General features: G+C 40.5%; 1 protein-coding gene across 3 annotated transcripts in view; it reads right to left on the bottom strand.

The window, feature by feature from the left end:
- Psd3 (pleckstrin and Sec7 domain containing 3) overlaps positions 1-17,348 on the bottom strand; it is a 548,735-nt gene that overhangs the window by 195,439 nt on the left and 335,948 nt on the right. The gene's annotated exons all lie outside the window — the stretch shown is intronic.

Below are 17,348 nucleotides of genomic sequence, written 5' to 3'. Positions count from 1 at the left end.
CACAGAGGCTTGTCTTTTGTGGGACTTAGATATTCATCTACTTGGCACGCGTGCATGCGTGTGTGTGTGTGTGTGTGTGTGTGTGTGTGTGTGTGTGTGTGTGTGTGTAGAGTAAAGTAGATTCATTAAGTGAGGAAGAAGTCCAGGAATGGGAAAGGAGGAATATCCCTTTGTGACTTCTATAGCGGTTGTATTACAGTTTGACTATTAAAACACTGCCACTAGAGGCAACTCAATCTTCAGTCTTATTCTCTCCTACGCCCAGGGTAGGTATATATAGGATAGAGGATGAAAATCCTAGCCTCCTAATCCAAATCAAAGGCCTGTTCTCTTGGAAGCCACCCCACCTCCATTCTGTGTCTACCTGAATACACTAGGAGTTACCTCTGAATAAAAATCATTATCAGTCAGAAAATCCTAAGGGATTAAGGGCTCCTTATGAGAATCTCCTCTCACTTACAAAATCACAAAAGTTTGGAAGGTCTGTATTAAGAGCTAAAAGTTAAAGACCAAAAAAACAAAAAGTTCTCCTAGATCTTTTCTAACACTGCCTACAAAGGTTCTATTACACTTGCCAGGGGCAAACAAAACAAAACAAAACAAATACTATTTATTTTATTACAACATCCCAGGTGCCTATATTGATTCAAAATGTTACAACTTCTTACTAGATTCTTTTATGGTTATATTAAAGTGCCCTACTTTGTCACTAGTAAAAGGATACTATCTTCAAGTCTACTTTGCTGTCAGAAGTAGATGCCTCAATCAATCTCTTACTGTTTGGGAAGTGGGGAGGAAAACAGGGAATACTCTCTTGTTGTGTATGACACATACTATTTCATTGTCAGTCCTATATCATTTGCTTAAAGCTAAAGATTTAAAACTGTTTGGCAATCCTCCAAGACCTTCCATTTCTCTTGTACTTCCTATCATTGATTTGTTTAGTAGTTTTTCCTCAATGAATTTCTGATATTTAAGGATAGCTCAGTCCAGTCATTAGCTGGCCACTGAGCCAAATGAGCAGTGACTCAGAAGCCACATGAACAAAGACAGACTTTGCAATGGCTTGATGGAGGAGAGTCATCTGTCTATGTGTTACTTTCATTGGTTAATAAAGAAACTGCCTTGGCCCTTTAATAGGACAGAAAATTAGATAGGCAGAGTAGACAAAACAGAATTCTGGGAGAGAGAGGGCAGATGCTTCAGGCAGTCGCCATAATCAGTCGCCATGCTTCTCCTCTCCAAGACAGATGCAGGTTAAGATCTCTCCTGGTAAGCGACTACCTTGTGGTGCTACACAGATTACTAAATATGGGTTAAGCAAGATATGAGAATTAGCCAATAAGAGGCTAATACTAATGGGCCAGGCAGTGTTTAAATGAATACAGTTTCCGTGTAATTATTTGGGTAAAGCTAGCCAGGTGGCGGGACACAGCCTACCGTTCCATCTACAATGGCTCCAGGACATGCTGAGACATGCTTTCAATGCTCCAGCAGGCATCCCATGTTCCCCTGGACGTCCTACCTTTGCAGCATCTTAAGGCCAGGCAGAAGCTGCAAACCTATATACTTCTCAAGTCTTTCTTTCTTGGGTATTCATATATGGTTTCCTAAATGACCAAAAACATGTCAGAACTTACCAAAGCTCTATTTGTGTACCACATTCCCTAAGTTTCCCTTCTACATATTTTGAGATGGTGTTTGTCATCACTTGTCACCATCAATTGAGGCAACAATATTCAACAGCTGCCATAGGCAATTTGTACCGAGTAAGTGCAGAGCCAGGGCAAAGAAAGACAAATCCCAGGAGTGAGCAGCTAGACAATTCATTGACAATCCTCTGGAAATGAGGCTCTGGATGACTGCACATTCGGGCACCAGTGGATATTCATCTTCCGGTTTCTCAAGCACTGTGATTTGCAAGGTGGTTGGTATTGAAGGCTGGTTCTCACAGAGCTAAACACAAGGGATGTAACATGATGAGAAATAACGCTGCACAATGGTTGTTTGCACAGTCGTGTTTTCATTCTTTTTCCCTTAAATACACTGCAGACTGCTACAAGCAGTTCATTTCTAAAGTCCTAAAAATGGTGACTATCTCTCTCATTGTCACTAAGGTTATAGTGAAGAAGAGCTCCCGGGGTCCTCACTCCGCCATTCTGGAGGTACTATGCAGTGTGGAGCTGTGGGCCGGCTTCCCACCACCCGGCTTCCAGCTACCGGCTAGCTTATGCCCCAAAATAACAACATACCAATTGTATTCTTTTAAACACTGCCTGGCCCTTAGTTTTAGCCTCTTACTCACATCTTGACTAACCCATATCGAATAATCTGTGTAACACCACGAGTGGTGTCTTACCGGGAAAGATTCAGCACGTCTGACCTGGTAGCTGGCTTCATCGCATCTGGCTCCCTGAGGAGAGGCACGGCAGTCTGCCTAACTTAGGAGAGGCGTGACATCTAACTGAGCCATCTACCTCACTTCCTTCTTCCTGTTCTGTCTACTCCACCCACCTAAGGGCTGGCCAAGGCAGTTTCTTTATTAAAACAGAAGGTCCCCCCACATCAGTACTATAATGTAAGCATTCTCTTAGGAGACCCATGAATAAAATCTTTAAAGACTGCTGGTAAACATGGCAATGTAAGCTTGCAATCCCAGCATGTGGGATGAGGAGTAGACAAGAGGATCTGTAGTTCAAGGTCATCCTCAGCCATATTGGTAGTTCTTGGCTACGCTGGGCCACAGGAATCCCTGCCTCAAGTAACAACAAAGGAAATGACTACATCAAGAATGCTTTCTGGGTACACTGCATTTCCACTGTAGTGGAACTGGCTACCTGGGGCCACAGGATACCCTGCCTCATGTAACAACAAAGGAAATGACTACATCAAGAATGCTTTCTTGGTACACTGCATTTCCACTGTAGTGGAACCACCACCATTTTAGGAAACTCCGATATAATACTTCAAAACAGCAGTAAAGTCTGTGGAGTCTTTTTGGTTTAAAAAAAAACTTCATTCTAAATCCATATTTATTTAGATTGTTCATTTAGTTGCACCCCTGGTATACTTTAGTGATGACACATCATTTCCACCATGGTAATAAAGATACCCCTTGACATGCCTATGGACTTTGAATCATGCAGTTGGGAATGACTGGCACACACCTTCAAGTTCATATATATTCGTCATCAGAATCAACTAAACTTCAATGGAAAAAGCATTTGGGGGAAGTACATTAAATATTATAATCCATCAAAAGGCAATTTGAGTCATAAGGGAATATATGTTTAGAAAAATGAAAATGCTATTATTTCTATAAGGGATTAGAGCATCAAGATGCTACAATCAATCCTCTGCTGGTGTGGAGGGGTGGCCATGCCTTGGATCACACAGTACAGAAGCACAGTGTAATCACAAGTACATTGTGTGTCAATTTCTCTTGCCAACAGAGAAAAAAGATAAGAAAAACACATGGCTTTCTCTGTGTCAAAGATGCCCAACCACCTCTTGAATATCTGATTAACTGAAGCTTGTTATCATTGCCCTTTGTTGTCTTTCTCTGGCTTACTGGCAATTCTTCTAAGAAAGGGTTGGAGGGTAAGGTAAAGGCTCAAGCCAGTCCATTATAATTCTGACTGGCACATATTTAGACATTCTCCCTTCAACGGAGTTTCATAAATTTTTTAATGGAAAGTAAAGATAAAGTACCCTTCATCAAGAAACCTTCCTTCTGGTTCCCATATTTTCTTTACCTTGTTATATAAAGTCACATGAATTTTTAAGTATCATTCAAGCAAATACTGTCCGCTAGGTAAAACTACCTCTAGTTACTGATTTTGTAGCTTAAGAACTCTTTGTATAGCAAAGATGCTCATACATTATGATATTCCATTCATTCTTTTCCCAAGTTGATTAAAGAAGGATAGGGCTCTCTAAAACAAGTTCCTTTTTTACCTAAGTTCCTTTTCATGAGGTAAGTAAAGAAAATGAAATTGAAAAGGCATCCTGACTCATTATAGAGATAGATTTCTTCTCAAATCTGCAATGCTAACACAGATGACACCCTTGGAGACAAGAAAGACTTTAATCCAAACCTAGAAAGTTAAAGTACACAAACAGGAAATACAACAGAAATTATGAATTCTGTTTGAAACTTTCAAGATATTATACAGGTCAAAATCCTAAATGTTTAGGTGATCAAGGTGCTATCTTTCAGAAAAGGAGCATTAAAGAAGAAAAATCAGACTTCCTTATTAAAGGCTTACCAAACAAATCAAAGATTATCTTCTACACTGATTATATGGCTGCTTAAAATATTTTTAAAGATTTTATTTATTGGTTTGTTTGTTTGTTTTGATTTTTTTGTTTTGTTTTGTTTGTTTGTTTTTCAGACACGGTTTCTCTGTGTAACAGTCCTAGATGACCTGGAACCAGCTCTGTAGACCAGGCTAACCTCGAACTCACACAGATCCCCCTACCTCTGCCTCCCAAGTTCTGGGATTAAAGGTGCGTGCCACCACCACTCAGCAAAAGGTTTTATTTGTGTGTGTGTGTGTGTGTGTGTGTGTGTGTGTGTGTGTGTGTCTTTGCCTATGTGTGTCTTTGTCTGTGTGTCTGTGTCTCTGTGTGATTTTATGTCATGGATGTCCAGGCATCAGGGAGACCAGAAGATGGCATTGGATCCCTGGAGCTAGAGTGTCTTAGGGTTTCAACCTTTGTGATGAAACACAATGACCAAGGGCAAGTTTGGGAGCAAAGGGTTTATTCAGCTTACACTTTCACATCATTGTTAATCACGGAAACAAGTTGGAGTCGCTTACTGGTTAGCTCTTCATGGCTTGCTCATCCTGCTTTCTTGCAGACCCCAGGTCATAGGGATGGCACCACCCACCACAGGCTGGACCCTCCCCCATCAATCACTTATTAAGGAAATGCCCTACTGCCTTGGCTACTGCCTCATCTTATGGAGGCATTTTCTTTATTGAGGTTTCCTCCTCTCAGATGACTTTAGCTTGTGGCAGCTGATAGCAAACTAGCCCGTACATGGAGCTGTAGGTGGTTATGAGCTGGCTCATGTGCATCTGGAATCTGAACTTAGGCCCTCTAGAAGCACAGGAAGGAAGCCCTCTTACCAGTTGATCCATTGCTCCTGCCCCTAAAATAGATTTCTTTTAATAGAAAAGAGTCTTTTCTCTAGGTATCTTTTAAAGACACAGTGAATGTCTTTTTGAGGGGAATTCTTTCTTTTCCAAATAAATAATTTTAAATATTTTAGGACAGTCCTAGTTTAAACTTTCAGAGAACATTCTAAACCTCACCTAATTGTGTGGAGGGAGGAGAAATCCAAACTGAAGTAGTTTGAATGTAAACTTTTAACAAAGATTTATTCATGTGTGTGTGAGAAAAAGAATTTTTTTGTGTGTGGGGGTACTACATGCCATGGACATAGAGTTACAGATGGTTGCCAGCTGCCATATAGGAACTGGGACTTTGACCTCCAGTCTTCTGTAAGAATATCATGTGTTCTTAAACTGAGACATCTCTTCAGCCCTTAATGAAGTCTTAAACAGACAAATCCTGTAAATTTCTGTAAAGGATCAGATAGTTAATATTCAGGCTTTGCAGACCATAAGGCCTCTGTAACAACTGCTCAACAATGTCACCACTCTATAAAAATGTTTACAAGTAGGCATGGATATATTCCACGTTATTCACACACACACACACATACACACACACACACATACACACACACACACACACACACACACACACACATACACACACACACAAAACAAAACAGAAACCAGATAGATTTCTGCCTGTAATTGATATTTTGTCCATCTGTATGGACTGGTTTTCTGTCAACTTGACACAAGCCAGGGTTATCAGAGGCAGGAGCCTCAGTTGAGGAAATGCTTCCATGAGATCCAGCTGTAAGGCATTGTCTCATGCTTTGGGAGAAACTAACGATTCTCACTGTCTGTGAATAAAATCCAGCTTCAGAAGGCTTAAGATATCAGCGCTCAGCTGGTATTTACCCAGCCACGACAATTCCACCAGTTACAGAAAGTGATCAAACAGTATACCACTGATTTGGTACCAACCTCAGACCTCAGTTAAGCAGCACGGCTAACCTTGGGTTTGCTTTTGTTTTGTTTGCCTCTACCAAGAAAGTCTAATTGTGTTATGCTGCCCTCAGGTGTCCATCTTTTCAAATGCACCATTGGTGGGCTAAGCGGAATCCTTTGTAAATTTTCAAATCAGTCTCTTCAACAACCCTGGCCAACAACTCAAGAGAGGGCTTCTCGGGTCTGGTGTTTGGGTTTTCCTTAGGTAGTTTCTGACTTTTAAGAGCGAGTTCTGTCAGCCCAGGTGAAAAAATTTCATTAAAAAATACACACACACACACACACACACACACACACACACACGTTTAGATATTGAATTATGTGCACTTTTTAAAGATAATAGTTAATAGTAAGATTCCTTGTGCCTTTTCCAGCCATTGTTATTGTTATTTTACTCCCTCTATCCTCCTGTATTTACCCTTCTCTCCCTTCCCTAAGGGGTACCCCTTTCTGGTTTCCCCATTTAGATCACTTGTATCCTGCTTTTCTCCTTTACCTCTTCTCACATCCTTCTGTATTTACCTCCCCCACCTTGATAGAGCCCCCTTCCCATTTCCCCTATCAGATCAGTAGTAGGCAAGTAATATTACATTGATTCAACAGGTTATATTTGTATATACAAATATATATGCATACAATAACAATTAAGTTAAAAAGAGGCTACAGATTTGAAAGAATGGGAGGAGAAGAAAGCGAAGGAAGGAAAGTGAGAGAAAAAACGTAATTACAATCTCAAAAGCAAACAAGAAGAATGTTTAAAAGCGGGACTCACAATAAATTCCAGTCACAGATTTAAGAGGTTGACAATCCAACATTAAGGATAGCTAAAATCTTGGGGAGTTTTATCCACCTGTCCTGGAATATATTGCCGCTAAAGATAGTAAGAAGACATTATGCACTGTATGAAAGAGTTTTCAGTTCTAGGGTCCTCTTCCAGGTTTCCAAAAGCTCAAATCTGTTCTATACTAATACTAAAAGCATTTACTTTGCCAGGCAGTGCGTGGTGGCACACACCTTTAATACCAACATTCCAAACGTTGGAGGCATAGGCAGGCAGATCTCTGTAAATTCAAGGGCAGCCTGGTCTACAAAGTGAATTCCAGATTGCAGGACTGTGATACAAGAAACCCTGTCTCAGAATACAAAAGGAGGAGGAGGAGGAGGAGGACGAGGAGGAGGAGGAGGAGGAGAGAGAGAGAGAGAGAGAGAGAGAGAGAGAGAGAGAAAGAAAAGCAGCCACTTTTTCACTTGCATTCTCTTACAAGTATTCACTGAAGAATTCTATGACTTGTCCTCTATTAGTCCAAATAGTAAAAGGACTCACAAAATGTAAATGCTACTGTAGCCACTGTTTTTTCTTATATCATAAAGTATAATTCATGATTAAAAAGTGCACTGCTCATTTAGTGTGCTTTAATGATTGAGTAATGACTCTAAAGTTTCATTAGATTCAGCTCATAATGCTGTACATATTAAAATACACGCAAAAAAATCACCTCTGTTTGGGTCTTCAAACATTTTTAGAGTATAAATATATTCTAGGGCAAAGGTGGAAAAGTGTCCTAAGAATAGATTCAGCCAGTACTTAATTAGAACACTTTTTTCTTAATTTTGAGAAAATAAAACACATTGAACTCTGTCAAAACACAAAGATTTAATTTTACTTCTAACTTGGCTGTTGTAGAGGAAATGAGTTAAGTTATAGAGGTCTAGTGAGCTTTCAGTCACTTTCTTCATTCTTATTCTTTTTCTCTCCACAGAAGGGAAGGAGGGAGGACAAAACTGAGTTAAAGCTCATTCCACATGCCTTATTATACACATGTGAAAACTCACAGAGAAGAGCAACGGATAAAGAACCTGTTGGCCCCACCCAAGGCCACTGACTGAGCCCACAGACTCAGGAGGTGAGCAGTCTGACAGCTTTTCTCCATGGGAACCTGTTCTCAAACAGGCCAGGTTAAAAATATATAAAATAGAAGTCAAAGAGCAGATAGAGGAATGGAAAAGTTTTCATTTTCAGAGGCCACAGAATTAGATGAAATTGACTAGTGCATAATTAAACTTTTACATACTTAAATATGGACTCATTCCTAATAAAATCTACACGATGGCCAACATGATTGTAAGTGGCACTGCATTCTAAAGGCCATTTTAAAATTAAAAAAAATCAAACCATGACATTTTTCTGTAAAAGCATTCCACAGCTGAAAGCTATTTTCTAAGTCTAGTCCATATACACTCCTTTTGGTAACAGACCATATTTTAAAAACATAATAATTGTTAAACAACTCAGGTGAAATCCTGCTCATTTCTAAACTCAAGCTTACTTCTGCTTCTGTGGACTTTCAATAGTGATGAGGAGTTCTACAAGATGAAAGTCTAGTAGGGAACTTGGACCAAGAGAAAAGACAAAATACCATAAGGCAACAGTGGGGGTCATATATCAGATATTATATTAGAATTCATAACAGTAGCAGAATTATAGTTATAAAGCACAACAAAATAATTGTATGGTTGGGGGTCACCACAACATGCGAACTGTATTTAGGAGTCACAGCATTAAGAAGGTTGAGAACTACTGCCATAAGGAAAAAGAGATCACATCAGATGGGCGGAAATTACATTCACAGCTCCAGTCCTTTATTAGTCTTATAACTGGGGATACGCTCCATAGCAGAGGACACCAAGGATACAGGCAGCAAGGACAGGAAGACAATGGGAAGCCAGGAGAAAGGGAGGTAAGCAAAAGACTAGTTACAATAGTAACTACAGATACAGAAACTCCCAAGGAGATCAATTTCATCATGGAGGGTTTTTAAGCCTTTACATATAGAACTGCTGGGGAGAGGGAAATCTCTGAAGGTTTTCCCATGTTCTGGTGCGTGATCCACACGCCATGTACATATGGGCAGCATTAATTGGACTTGGGTTTCCAACAACAACAAACAAAGATAACATAAGGTTGGGAGGGGGATATGTTGGAGAGGATACAGGAGAAGTTGGAGGTGGGAAATTGGGTATGGATATGATTATATTTTATTATATACATGTATTAATTTTCAAGACTGAAAGAAAAACAACAAAAGAAAATAAAAAAGTGTTGTCTTAAAGAAAAACTTTAGCGTTATCTTCCGGTACTCAAAGTAAACCAAATACTTATCTACCATTTAAATTCCCACAGAGCCAACCCAAGAATTCATTTTACTAGCTGCAAAAGAAATTCATTGTTGTGAAGGCACTCTTACTATATTTTAAGATTAATCTGTTACAAATGCATACTTAATTCTCTTTTCCCTACAAATCTGGCATATTTACCAGGTTCTGTCTTGTGTTTAATTCTTTAATCTTAACATCAAACACAAGTAAGGTCATGCTTCCTGTTAGACTCAGACCACGTGGATAACACTCTGCCCCAAGGACAAGGAATCTGTACGGGAACCAATGAAGGCAGCAGAAACTCCCCTTATGAACCTTACTGTCCTTCTTCTACCTGCAGCATCTGGTGTGTGGATTCTCTCAGTGCTGAAGAGCACAGAGCAATGTTGGGAAAGCTGCTATTGAAAATCTCAAAAAACAATGTTAAACAGTAAATTCTATCATAAATTTGTCTAACACTAACTTCTGAGCCACAGACTCTTAATCATGTTTTGAGTTTAAACAGATATCTGAGGTGTAAATTTCTTGAGATTTCCTAGCTATGGATTTGTGGATTTGGTCAACACTCAGCTCACTCTTCATTGGAAGCCAGCTCCTGTCTCCCCAGCCCCCACCATTATCACAAGAATACCAGTCCAACAATTCTCCTGCCCCTCCCCCCAAGTTTTTTTAGATCAGGTAATAATCTTGCTGGGAGAGGGGAGATGAATCCTTAGTATGTACCAAATCTATGAGAGCTAGTTAGTTTTAGCCAGTAGATTTCGTCTGAAGCTTAGTCCAAACAGAAATGATCAAATTTATTGTCATATGTTATATCTTTATAGTATTTCCCATAAAACAAAATGTCAATCATACTTCCATATTCCAAGCAATTTTCGCATGCTATTACTTAACACTGTAATTTAAAAGTTTATATTTATAGGAATTTAATTACATATACATTTTGTAGATAATGAAACACTGGAAAAAAAAAAATAAAAGGGATTACTGAGCAAGTCAGTGATGTGCTCAAAACTACAAAGTACTTAATCTACAAGGATACTCAGAAACAAGTATAAATAAGATGCTGGTAGTAAGAGAACGATGAACCATTCCTCTATACTTTAAAGTAGGTAGTAAAGGGTGACAATGAATTTGTCTGGAAAGAACCAGCATATACTTCATTTTTTCACTGGCTTATTTAATGGGATTTAACAAGAATGCAATGTGAATTTTCAAAGCCTTCATATTTTCTACAACAACTTCTCAGGTACCTGCTCAATATGCCTTCAGCTAAATCTGAGCAATGGTAACCAGCCTAGTCATCAACAATATAGCAGTTTTGGCTGGTTAAGCACATGCATGCCCAAGCAGAAAGACCTTGAAAAAGTACAGAGACACTACTGGTGTAGGACCCAGCCATGATAAGCTCAGCAGAGGCCTGAGTCTCAGTAGTTTACCCTGAGACTACCCAGGTAAATTCCTAATGTTCTAACCATTGTAGACAGGATCACCTGCCAGCACACTCACCAGGACACCCTAGACAAATGTCAGCCAATCAGGGGTCCTGAACCTTAGAAATCCCTCACCCCCACTATAAAAACACAACCCCAACTGAGTTCAGGGCTCTCCAATCATTCCAATATGATGGACACACAGAGGGACCAAGTTTGCAGGTTTGTATAATAATAAAGGCTCTTTGCTTTTACATACAGGACTCAGACCTAGTTGGTTCGTTTTGTGTCTTTCTGTTTGGATATCCTTCTGTGAGTGGACCCAGAATCTGTGAGAGCCTGTAGATAGTCTATGTGGAAGTGTGGAAAGATAACAGGAGGGATACCTGGGGAGACGTCCCCAGTGCCCTTCTGTATTTGGGTCCCAGAACCCTTCTGTATGAACGTGGATCTCTCTGGTTTCTGTAGAAAGACACAGAGGATGTTCGTGCAAAACAGCTGGAGGCTACCTTCGGTCTGGTTTTGCTTCCAGGCATCAGGAGGACTCTGTATTGTTTTTTGTGTTGTTTTATTTTTGTCTTTTGTGCATCTTCTTTCTGACTTAAGAGGCTGATGTGATGGGACAGACTCAAATCACGACTTCTTTGACTTTGATATTGGATCACTTACAGGATTTTAGAGATAGGGCCATAAGCATAGGGCTGTATTTTCCTAAAAGAGATGAGACGAACAATCTCTACCCACCTTAAACATTTCATGGAGAGGAATCGGCCTTGGCCTGTAGTGCGGGGGCAACACTGGCAGGTTTGTTATACATGCACAAAGCTGCGGGGCAGCACGAGTGTATGGATGGGTGGCTGGGTTATACAGCCTTGTTCTTACAATGTAGTGAGACTGCCTGCCCGCCACAATTGTAGGGTGCGGATGTGCCCCAATAAGATTTCAAACACTGAACAGAAAATCTGGGGTTAACTGCTATGGCTGGAGATGTTAACAATCTTTTTGCCCCATGCTGCATGCCACCCTGCCCCCTCCCATGCTGGTGGATGGGTTCCCTACGCCTGCCCTGGGAGCTGTGTGCCTCGACTTCTGGTCAAACCTGACCAAGGTTTGACTCTGTGGGCCACGGGCACTGGCTATAGGTGTTAAGCTCAGTGGCAGTAACCATGTTGTGACACTATAGCCAGACTTCCCTCTACCAGAGCAGCTTTGGACATTCAGATCCAATGGGTTACAAATACCTGTCACGATTTAGAGGGGCTGGTTACAAGTTACTATTGGTTAGCATATGGAAAAAAAAACTACTGTTTGTCTCAGATGTTTCACACTGGTACAGGATTTTGTGTGATGTGAATTTAAAGTTATGTTTGTTATAGTATATGAATGTTTTTGTTCATGTTTAAAATATTGTAGCCATACAATATATACTACTGAGGGAAATCATAAGAAGGACTTTGGAAGAGTTTTTATGTTGTCTGAGAAGTGAGAAAGACTCTGGTATGTTGTCTGAAAAGTAAGGGAGAAAGCAGGAGGTTGAAAAAATAAAGAGAGATAAATGGATTAAAGGTTTATAAAAAGTTACAAAAAGTCAGAAGGGGATGTGAACTGTTTGCTGTGGTTTCACACACCTGCAAATACTGAATGTGCTTGTTTTATTGAAAAGTTTGTCTCTGTAGGTTTTCTTGCAAGCATGGAGCTGAGACAGAAATGGTTTGGATATTTTTGCTGCTTCTGCCACCCACCTGAGCTCTGATTACTGGATTTGGGTTAGCAGAAATTCAGGTGACTTTTTGATGTAGATAATGTTAAAACTGCTTTATGCTGTTCTTTATTGAAAAGCTGGCTCTAGAGTTAGTTTATGACTCTTCCTTCACTAGACCCATGCTTATTTAAAAGTTTCTCCTGTCACTCTGTCAGTCTGAGCCCCTGACACAATGACAAGGAGAAGAAAACAAAGCAGAAGAGTCAAATATTTGGACTTGGTTTATGTGAACATTCTTTAGCTTCAGATTTAAGTTTATTTTGTTAGATATGCTCAAAAATCTGTTAAAATAAAAATGAAACTAATTATAAGTTAATTAGTAACACTGGGAAATGATAACTTAAAATTTATGCATGGGTAATTTTAAAGAAACCATAAGGCATGATTCTATTTTAGATTTTGGGTTACCATTTTGCTGGAAAAAAATAATAATGGGTGCCACATGATTTTATCATCATCTTGATTAAAGGTGACCATGTGGAGTGGGCCTAACTAGGAGGTTCGGAACAACAGATCTCCAAGACAGGTTGGATTGGGTTTAAAACAATATATATCAGATTTAAAGTATTAAAGCTGCACCTCAATGTTTTTATACTCAAAAATGTACCTTGCTCTGCCAGCTAAACTTTGTTAATTTAAGAGTCACCCAGGTGATGATAATGGTTATAAAGACATAAAGGGATCATAGGAAACAGCTGAGGTTTACAAATGTATGTCAGGACTAGAGTCCCAAAGAATGTGCAGTTGCAAGAATGGACCTTAAAATGGTTTTAGAAATGCCAGTGCCAGGTGATAGTCACAAGTACCGCCAACTACAGTGAAATAGAGCAAGCTGAGATCTAAAAGACAGGCTATGTATATACCAGCGATGGTGAGGCCAAAGAGAACCTCTATTTTTGATATTGCAAGAAGACATTTAAGAGATGTTTAATTTTTTAAAAAATATGAAGACTATGGGACATTTGTGCTTATCAAATGTTTTTTTACTTATCAAATGTTTTATATATTGTTAATGTTTGGACTTAAAATAAAAAGTTAAAAATTAGGGTCACAGCCATAAGCATAAAATGCTAACCAGAAACTGGGTGTTCATTGCTTGTGATGCAGAAGACAATGACCTAGGCAGTTTGATAGAGGGCTTGGAACAGCATCCAAGTCTATGGGTCTCAATCCTTAGTACAGAAGTAGCATAGGACCACCTGTATGTCAGATGTTTAAATTGAGATTTACAACATATGCAAAACTGCAATTGTAAAACAATTTTGTAAAGTGGGGATCACCACAACATGGGAAACTATATCAAAAAGTGAAAGCATTAAAAATATTAACTGATGGTTTTAAAATGTATTTCCTTGTTCAAGGTCTATTCAGGCTTAAAAATGTATGTTTAGCCTCCTTATCTTTGCTAATTTTGTTGGGTTTAAGCTATCTGGATAAACTGATAGAATTTTGTATTGATACTAAGAGGAACTTCAACTGAAAAATTATTTTCTAAGGCTCACACTTAACAGAGAGTCCACAAAGTCCTTTTCCCAAAGTCAGGCATCCCCCTCAGGTTGCTTGGAGAAAGTAGTTACTTCCTAAAAAGGGTGCTTCCCTCCTTATCTCTGGCAAAAGACCTTGTGGTCCTTTCCTAAGGCAGGGCTGCAGTGCCTTAGAACGCGTCAAGGGCAATGCTAGCTCCTAGGCTCCCTCCTGATCCCATTTCACCCTGGGCCTTTTCCTTGCCTTCACAGGAGGCAGCATTAATAGCTGGACACAAACTCGTTCTATTTTTACCCTTGCAATGACTCTATTAGCTTCCATTCAAAATCATTATTTTTTTAAAACTAACCTTGACAGATTTTGTAAAGTTCTAGTCTTAAAAGGCTGCTAACTTATTATAGACTTTTAGGAAATACAAGTTAGTCAGTCATCCTTAAAGTAATGATATAATTAATTACAGGGATAAGTCTTATTTAGTCCCCTGTTTAGGTTTTCAAAGTCAAACTTAAAACAAGTAACTAGAAACAAAGTTTGTCTAATCAGATAAACCTAGGCAGCCCTCATACTTCAGAGATCTGCAGAATATGGCATTTAGAATAATGATTAAAAAGCTTATTATATTAAACAGAGACTCTGAGATCCTAGCAGTGACCCATAGTCCCCGAAAAAGATCATGGGACACCACGATGTCTCCACCTGGATTATGTCTCCACTTGGATTATGACGATGTTAACCACTGGGTGACATGTCCCAGTGCAACACTTGCTGCCAGGACCCAGTCCAGACTGTGGACAGAGAGGAGGACATTGGAGAATTGACTGCACCACTTATGCCTAGCCAAAATAAGGTCAGTCTTTTCTATGTCCCTCTTCCACACGAAAAAAAATCACCTTATGGGCCTGGCTAAGACTGTAAGACTGCTGTTCTGGATACTTCTGCCCCCAATGCTGTGGAGACCTGGGTATGGCTAGCTGTATATGGACTCTGGTCCCTGTCATTTTTAATGGATTTAGAAACTACTCGGTCTGTACTCAGGTATACTTTGTCTATCCTTCTGGGATCTCTGCTAGTACTGGTGGCTAAGCCAGCTCTAATGGTGTCAGTTTAGCAGCGGCAGGAATCCAGACCCTTGCACAAAGCTACAGCCAGCTTGTTAGCTCATTATATAGAGAGAAATCAACCCTTGCTTTCTCTAAAGCTATTAGGTCTCTCGATTAAAAAAATGCTTTATGATATATAAAAGTCTGAGGATATAAAAGCTCATAAGCTTTGAGGGTTTAAAATGACTTAAAATGTAAATACAAGTTGAGATATAGAAAATATTTCTGATTTCTTTCCCCTTCTATGGATAGTTCTGGTAAGCTAATAGAGCAATGACTACTTACTATTTGGGTCACAAGCTCAAGATTTTAGATTCAGTTTGGTTCTCATCTAAATATGAACTTAAATGTGTTTCTCATCAGGCCAAAGACATCTCTGTCCAATTCATACTTGGGTCTCTGGACAGCAGAAAAAATATACATGCTTCTAACCAAAATCTGTAGTTTTTGCTGGGACTCAAAGGTATGAGAGTCTTACCTGTTATATACAGATACCCATTATCTGCCTTTATGATATGGATTTCAATATAGGCTTGTGTAATGATTGTTCTGTCTCTTTAAGAGACAATCCACACTCACTCCTTCCCCCATCTGCTGAGACAGGCTGACCTTCAACTTCCAGCCTGAGTTTTCTTTTTCTTCTCCCTCTGGGAGAGGCAGCTGCTGTCTCCCCCCCCCCCCTTCTCCTTCTCCCCCTTCCCTCCTATACTTCCATAACCTACTAATAAATATCCACCCTCACTCTGCATGGTGTGCCTATCCATGTTTCTGTCTCTTGCCCGCCACTGTGTGTCTCCCTGCCCTGGACCAACCACTGCTTGGGGACCTGCAGCTGTCCCAACCTGGGACTGGCTGCTCTCAAGGCCTGCTGCCTGACGCCACATGGGCTGCTATCACCACTTGGGGACCTGCAGTGTTTGTGCTGCCTACCACTACCTGGGATCTTGTAGCATTTTTAATAACCCATTTCATTGCTGCCAAAAGACTCAGGAGGCTCTCCTACCCTGAGTCCCTCTCCTGGGGTCAGGATCCTGAACCAGATATTTTTTTTCATAACAACCATGTGTTCCATATGCCTGAGCATGAGTTCTACTCACAGCACTGGCTTCAATTGGTGAGCTTCCCCTATTCTGGTCAGCTTAACCGTTTCTCTGAACCTGAGGAATTGACCGTTGAGCTCCAGCAATCCTCTGGTGTTCCTAGAAATGGGGGGACTGCCCCCAACCATGGTCTTCAAGGCTACAGTTGTGCCCTTCACTGGCATTCATCTCTGTATTGCTTCCCTTAGCTGAAATTGTGTTTGGAACAGCCCGAGGCCAATCCACCCACAACTGCGGGACCAGGGTCCCTCAGATTCTTCTTTCTCTTTTTTTTTTCCATTTCTTTTCTTTTTTTTTCCCTCACTGTAAAAGGTCACTCGGAGCGGCCTCTGGCCTCTCTGGCTTCCAAGTCACCCTGACTGGATTCAGTCAGGCTGTAGCACCCCACCTGGGGATCAGGGGATGCCTGGCTGGTCCTGTGGTGTTGGTGCCAATTTGCACCCAACCTATAGGAAGAGATGTCCTGTTTTAGGCTTTGTGGTGTCGCATCTCACGGGTTTTCCCAATTTCTGCTGTGAGTAGCAAGCCATCCATGTCCATCTCCCCCTGGGAAGGAAGCCTTTTAGAGGCCCAAATACCCCAGGCCTTAATGTCCTACTTCTACAGCCCTTACCCTCACTCTGCCAGTGTCCCACCGGCTCCACTTTTATGGGAGCTTTCTGACTGCTGTCAGCGGGAACGTTCTAACTATTGTCAGTGCACAAGCAAATACACCCTGCCATGGCTACTGGTGCCAACAAAATTGGTCGGATCCACGAGGCGGCTTTTTTCAATTCTAGGCTTTTGCTCCCCTCTGCAGCTTGTGGCATGGCAGCTCAGCCACAGGGCAGATCATGCCTCTAGGTCTCTCTTATAAAGCTTAAAAACCCTGCAGCTCAAAAATTGTGGCTTTTCCATACAACATGTGACCTCTGCCATTTTGACTGGGGTCAGGTGATTTCGCAGCCATCTTTACTGAAGTATACCTTGTCTTATCCCCTGGTTTGCTTAAGTTTTGGTCTCTAAATTTTTCTTGCTGACTCTGTTACATGTGTGTTTTGTGCAGTGGCATGCCTTTGGTAGGGCCCACTAAGAGCATCCACTTTGCCCAATTCCTGTTCACTCTCTGTGTGTGTTCATAAATGTAACTTAAATGCACCTATGCTTAGTGTTATAATTGTTCATTGCATCTCATTTCA

This window comes from Arvicola amphibius, chromosome 4 (genome assembly GCF_903992535.2).
Source record: "Arvicola amphibius chromosome 4, mArvAmp1.2, whole genome shotgun sequence".
Lineage (NCBI taxonomy): Eukaryota > Metazoa > Chordata > Mammalia > Rodentia > Cricetidae > Arvicola > Arvicola amphibius.
Note: the sequence above shows the minus strand (reverse complement) of the source record. Positions and strands in the feature narration are given on the sequence as shown.